Source organism: Haliotis cracherodii, unplaced genomic scaffold (assembly GCF_022045235.1).
Source record: "Haliotis cracherodii isolate W230 unplaced genomic scaffold, xgHalCrac1.p SCAF_15, whole genome shotgun sequence".
NCBI classification, from domain to species: domain Eukaryota; kingdom Metazoa; phylum Mollusca; class Gastropoda; order Lepetellida; family Haliotidae; genus Haliotis; species Haliotis cracherodii.
This window is the reverse complement of record NW_027266270.1, coordinates 14,233,516-14,241,100: the sequence shown is the minus strand read 5'-3', so window position 1 is coordinate 14,241,100 and position 7,585 is coordinate 14,233,516.

The window sequence follows — 7,585 nt, the reverse complement described above, 5'->3', positions numbered from 1 at the left end:
AGGACCAGTGAAGATTCCGAGGTAGAATAGGTCTTAAGCAACCCATGCTTGCCTTAAAAGGTGACCATGCTTGTCGCAAAAGGCGAATAACGGGATCGGGCGGTCAGGCTCGCTGACTTGGTTGATGCATGTCATCGATCCCAATTGCGTGGATCGATTCCCATGATATTAATCACTGGATTGTCTGGTCCAGACTCGATTATTTACAGACCGCCGTCGTATAGCTGGAATATTGCTGAGTGCGGCGTTAAACAACAAACAACCAACAACCAACCAACCACGACGGCCGTATTCAATCGAATCCGGACCAGACAAACCATGGTTCACAGCAGAAGGAACGACCAACACCGTCGGTCTACGATGACCCTATCAGCCAGCTCACACATTGAAACCACCGATGATTATGTACAAGCACTTTTTTAGACTGGGAGTTTCACGTGGAAGGCATGACTATGCAACTATAAAGATCCGGTCTAGAACTGATCTTCAGAAACCCATGCTTAACCGGATCGAGTTGATGCATGTCAGCGTATCCCAATTTGAGTGGGTCGATGCTCATGATGTCAATCACTGTATTGTGTGGCCCAGACTCAATTATTTGCAGACCGCCGTCATATAGCTGAAATATTGCAGCCTTAAACAACAAACAAACAAAACAAAGCATGACTATGCGCACTCATAAGCAGAGTGTTAAAGATTTTATTGATTCATCACCCTTTGCAAGAAAATTAGATGCAAAATGTCTTTCAACACTGAATATTGACATTCACGTACCAGACAAACATTTCATGGCATCCGGAATACAAGTCAACATGGCATCCGGAATACAACTCAACATGACATCCGGAATACAACTCAACATGGCATCCGGTATACAACTCAACATGACATCCGGAATACAACTCAACATGACATCCGGAATACAACTCAACATGGCATCCGGTATACAACTCAACATGACATCCGGAATACAACTCAACATGACATCCGGAATACAACTCAACATGACATCCGGAATACAACTCAACATGACATCCGGAAAACAACTCAACATGACATCCGGAAAACAACTCAACATGGCATCCGGTATACAACTCAACATGACATCCGGAATACAACTCAACATGGCATCCAGAATACAACTCAACATGACATCCAGAATACAACTCAACATGGCATCCGGAAAACAAGTCAACATGGCATCCGGAAAACAAGTCAACATGACATCCGGAATACAACTCAACATGACATCCGGAATACAACTCGACATGACATCCGGAATACAACTCAACATGGCATCCGGAATACAACTCAACATGACATCCAGAATACAACTCAACATGGCATCCGGAAAACAAGTCAACATGGCATCCGGTATACAAGTCAACATGACATCCGGAATACAACTCAACATGGCATCCGGAATACAACTCAACATGACATCCTGAATACAACTCAACATGACATCCGGAATACAACTCAACATGACATCCAGAATACAACTCAACATGGCATCCGGAAAACAAGTCAACATGGCATCCGGTATACAAGTCAACATGACATCCGGAATACAACACAACATGGCATCCAGAATACAACTCAACATGGCATCCGGAATACAATTCAACATGACATCCGGAAAACAAGTCAACATGGCATCCGGAATACAACTCAACATGACATCCGGAATACAACTCAACATGACATCCGGAATACAAGTCAACATGACATCCGGAATACAACTCAACATGACATCCAGAATACAACCCCAGCTAGCACACCTACATCGGGCCGACGTTGGCTTTGCATCGGCAACCGCCGGCAATATCGGCATCGGCAAACTGCAGCGGTCCGCTGTCAGGCCAATGCTGGTGACTGGCACTGACATTGAACCTGATATATGATTTGATCTTGTTATGATAACATAAAAGAAAAAAAACACATTTGTCGATTACAATGTGACAAATAATAGATCAAGTATATTTACGAATAATACAATAATTCTATTCGAACTCAAAATATTAACTTTATTTTTAATTTTTAAATTAAATAGATCAAGCACATTCACTGACCATTTTGGCTGCACATATACAACAGACAGAGAAGATACAGACGGGATTCGTCACATCTTACAATTCATTCAGCAAATTACATGATATTGGCAAAAGTTTGGAATATCGCGAGCGGTTATGTTACGTTGGTCCAACGTTTTCACAACATGTTTCCAAGGGAAGCTACTCTTGTTATAGAGGGCGCTGTTACTCACGCGCGTCTTTTCAAGCAGACGACGAAAGGATGATGTGTGGAGGGCTGAGGGAAAATCTATTTTGCGGTAAGTGTTTACTTCATTACTGTATTTACGAGGTGTTTATTTCATTTTCAAACCTTACAACTGAAACGAGAAACAGTGTACATTCATAAGAGTCAACGTGAGTAGAGAAATCTAGGCCTATGTGTTTTGGAGGTTTTGAGAAACACACTCCTGTCAATTCTACGTCAGTGTCAAAATCCGTGGAATATGTCGTGACACTGCATCCTCACTAGATTCTCTATTTATATTTTTTTTAAATACCATATACATATTTCTAGCAAAACGCGGGGACAAGGGCAAATACAAAACATGACAAGATATGTTTTATTTCCATGTAGATTCAGCGATGTTCAACCAACGAGTCGCAATCTCGGGGTGAGAGTATTACAGCGGTAAGCAAATGAATAGCCAAACATTTACTTACATTAGTATTTTTGAATGAACATTGCTTTATTTGTCATTGTCACATGCGTATTTGTTAAGTGTGTGGATGGATGAGGTTAGGAAATTGATTACAAACTCGAATTTACAAGTCAATTTTGTGATTGCTGTCAGCGCAAAAAGCAGTGAACATGAAATTCATAACGAGGCTTTCGGAAACTTTCAGCATTGCGTGTGCATGTCATGCGATCCATCTAATGTTTCCTACTGATCGCTGAACGGAGCTTCACTGCCGAGTTTGGTTTTCGATAACCAAAAAGTTGAAATAAAAAAAATAAAATTTATGTTTTTTAATGTCATAGTTACTTGCGAATTTTGAACTTTTTCTGGATAATGGGCGAAATAAAAGGACAGCTCTTTTAGTAAACGGATCACTGCGCATTACAGGTGTGGGCAATTTTATCAAGATCTGCTGGATACCTTACATAGACCTAGGCCTATAATCGATCAGAAATCTTATACCTATGTATGGTATCTGTATCGATCGATTGAGGTTTTGAGATATGGCTATTTCAGAATGGATTTTTAGGGTGTGTGTGTTTGGGGGGGGGGGTATGGTAGTCTTATCTAGTTAAGTAATTTATGATGTACATTTTTGATGAAATACTGAATTAATTTTTTTTAAATGTACTATTTCAAAGGTATGATGCTAAATATATAATCCAAAACAATTGAGAATGTCATTTATTTAATCAAATTTCAAATTAATGGTAAAACTTTGAGAAAGATACTTCAGTACAGATTTTTCAGGACATTATCCATTGTAGAAAAACACCCACAGCCTTGTTTCAAATTTGATTTATTCTAACTAAAGATATATTATTTCAGTTTATCATTATCCCTTTGCCTATGTTTACAAGCAATGAAACTGCATAAAATTACTTGTCCCCAATACTTTCCTGCTATTTTTTGCATACAAGTGTTTGTAATATGTACATACCTTTGTATCTGATCTTTTAATGATAAACGTTTATTTGCAGTTTTGGTTTACCATGATGTAATCTACATATATTTTGGCATCATATAATAAATGAAATCTGTTTTGTGGTAACCAGACTTCACAGGATCTGTTAAATATTATGTCAATATGGGGATTTTCTCACTGCTTTTCAATGGATGTGGCTATGGCTATTAACGTGAAACTACTTTCCCTGGGAAATTATTTCTGCTACATGGCTCCAGATATAAGGACTGTATGTACAAGTGCAAATATATGAGATAAGATGTATGACTTAAGGAAAGGACCTGATATCTGTGTATGGCCAAAGCTTTATTTAAATGTTACTTTTATGTTTTGAGCAATATTCCCCTCAACCTCTTGACATCATCACCATAATAGCTAAGTGCTCACTGCTGCTACACAAACTTGACATATAATATCCTTATATTTCTATTTAAGAAAATCAGATTGGCAAACATGGATGAGCTGAATGAACTCTTAGCAGCTTTTCCAAAATCGAGCAACTGAGAGAGAACTGGTGAGTGGATTAAATTTCTTTAGATGTATCAAGTATGGGAAATTTACTCCAATTTTGATTCATATAGAGGATTTTTATTGGGCTTAATTAATAGGGTGATATGTCAGTTATAAAATCTTTTTTAATTGACATAAGAAACAGATTAGGGACCTACCATACAATATTGGGAGTTGATATGTTATTTGCGTATATAATTACACATAATTCAATTTACTTATTTACACATATTATTAACTCATCAATTTACTTACTGGGATTCCGATAATTCTAGGGTGGGGCCTTCTGCTTTTAGCCCCTAAATTTGGAAAAAGGCCCACATTTTCAAATACAATGGGGCATTTTAACATTGTGCTGTATGGGCAAGTGCGGGTGTACCTAGGGAATATATGAAATTGTCACATAAAGGGCCCATGGCAGAAAATTCCTTGAGTGAACCCTGTATTTATTAACAGGTGTCAAGACTTAAAATAAAATATACACACATATGTAAGGTGGTGCATGTGAACAGGGTATTACTTATTCTATTATTCCATTATGTTAACACACTTGTGAAGTCCATTACTTGTAATTGTGAGAGTGCATGCAATGACTTATAATATGCACACTGACATTTTTTGCTATCATTTGTAAACAGAAGCTGAGGAGGAAGGCTGCAGCTGGGCTCTTACAAGCCACTGACAAGTACATGGTGACCTGTGTAAAAGAATGGCTTCGAGTTCCAGGAGCAAGGCTTAGAAATGGCATAAGGAAAACGCGTACTGAAAAACAGAGGTGTAGATAGAGAATCTGCAAACAAAAGTGCTGAATTGCAACGGAACAAAGAAATCCAAAAAATTGGTGTTGACAACATATTTTTCACAGGATTATGACCCTTGTTTTTGAACTTGGTACATATACTGCCAGGTTCTCTTGGACACTACTGAAGTTAATAAATGAAACTTTCCGTGCTTATCTAAGGTACAAACTCCAGAAGATGGTTATAAGAACTTATTTTGTATGGAGTTATGGCCTTTGCTTCATTCTATTTTAACTTGATGAAATATAGTGGGGGGGGGGGGGGGGAAGTTTGTCTCTGAATTTGAAGCCACATAAATGAAATTTTGCAGGCCAATATGAGGGGTATATGTTTAGACTGTGTTTTAACACAGGTTTTGAGAATATATGTTTCACATCCGCCTTGTTGCAGGTAGTAACACTGTTTTCTTGTAAATAATAATTAATTAATAATAAAGTTTATTATTCTATTTTGCTCTTTGTGTTTATTTATAAGTATTAACTACACATGTATTAGGGTACATAAAAAATAGTACTGTAACTATAGTGTAAGCATTTCGATTGTTTTGTACAGCTAGAAGTATTTATATTACTAACATTTGGTTTTCAAAGTATTAACTATGATAAAAAAATATTATCTTTTTAAAAATTCAGTATTTTTTAGTTTTACCTTTTATCTTTGTAACATTAACATCACGGCTAGCTGCTGCTTTTAGAAATGTTTAGTTTTATGTACCCTAACACTACACTTGGAAAAGTTCTATTGTGGCATCATTTCCATGAAATATTAAGATGAGATGTTGTCAGTTATGACTTCTGATGACATCAGCCTATTTAAGACAATGGCAGATGCTGCGCTGATAATTATTGTCGACGTTCGGCCGATGTCCATGCAATGCTGATTCCAAAACAGTTGCCGGAGGCTGGCCAGATAACTATTTACGATGTTGGGCCGATGTCGGTCCGATGAGCAAAACTTCATCGGCCCGACATTGTTTGCCGACGCTGGGCCAATGCTGGGCCGGTGCATTGCCGATGCAGGGCCGATGATGTTTGCCGACGTTGGGCCAATGTCGATCCGATGAGCAAAACTTCATCGGCCCGACGCTGTTTGCCGACGCTGGGCCGATGCTGGGCCGGTGCAGTGCCGATGCAGGGCCGATGACGTTTGCCGGCGTTGGGCCGATGTCGATCCGATGAGCAAAACTTCATCGGCCCGATGCAGTTTGCCGACGTTGGGCCGATGGTGTAGCCGACGTTGGGCCGATGCAGGGCCGATGATGGCATGCTACCTGGGAACTCAACATGACATCCGGAAAACAAGTCAACATGGCATCCGGTATACAAGTCAACATGACATCCGGAATACAACACAACATGGCATCCAGAATACAACTCAAAATGGCATCCGGAATACAACTAAACATGACATCCGGAATACAACTCAACATGGCATCCAGAATACAACTCAACATGGCATCCGAAATACAATTCAACATGGCATCCGGAATACAACTCAACATGGCATCCGGAATACAACTCAACATGGCATCCGGTGTACGTAAAGGGGGGTGATCACTCTCAAAAAGCGTCATGGGTACCAGGAGAATCAATTTAGGGTCGCGAAGTTGTGTTGGTTTCTTGGGACGGATACCTGATTTTCACGATTTGATCAGACCATATTTATCAAAATAACAACTATACCACTAATTTCGAAGTGGCATAAAAGTGCTTTAAAAACACCTCTCCGGAGACACGAAATATGAAACAGACCATACATGTAGTGGCGTTGTACATGATGCGCATTGTGTCACTCGTAACAGATGTGAAAGAGTGATCACAGCAGGTCGGCCTTAAACACATTAACAATAATGTAAATTGGTACAGTGACAACAAGAAAAAATATCAATATTTAAAAATTATTACTTATTAATACAAAACTACAGTTGCATTTTTATTGATGTATTAATTGTTCATTGAATAATATTTCAAACTCAAATTTATTGGTTTCATGTGTCAATTATCGTTTGCGCATATATTGTTATAGCCTGTTTCAGAATTGTTCATTCATAAGTAAAAGCGTTTCAGGGGGTTCCGTTTTTCTATTTTTCCTTTGTCTAGCCTGTTCAGCCAAAGATCGTAATAACTTTGTGTATTATAGTTACGTTCATGATTGGTATTTAAAACTTTAACACTGAGGTCTCAAACAATATATTTCTATTCCCGACAGTACACTAGTGCGCTGCCTGATGATTGAAGTGGGATTTCAGGGCACATTATATAGGAGAGGAAACACTATTTTGATATTGAATAATGCACATGACTAAATGCAGGGGCGGATCAAGGATACTAATATTAATAAAGCATGTGATATTCATATTAATTACCAGTCTATATAAATTATTTTGCTACAACAAAAATAATTCTCTTTTCAACCATATAATTCTTGCAAAAATATACACTCACCAAACAAACATTAAGAAAATCCCGTTATACTTTCCTTTCTTAATAAAAATATTGAAAGATGTATGTAAAATAGAAAGAAAGAATATTAAAATGAAAAATAGTAGTAATAATAAAT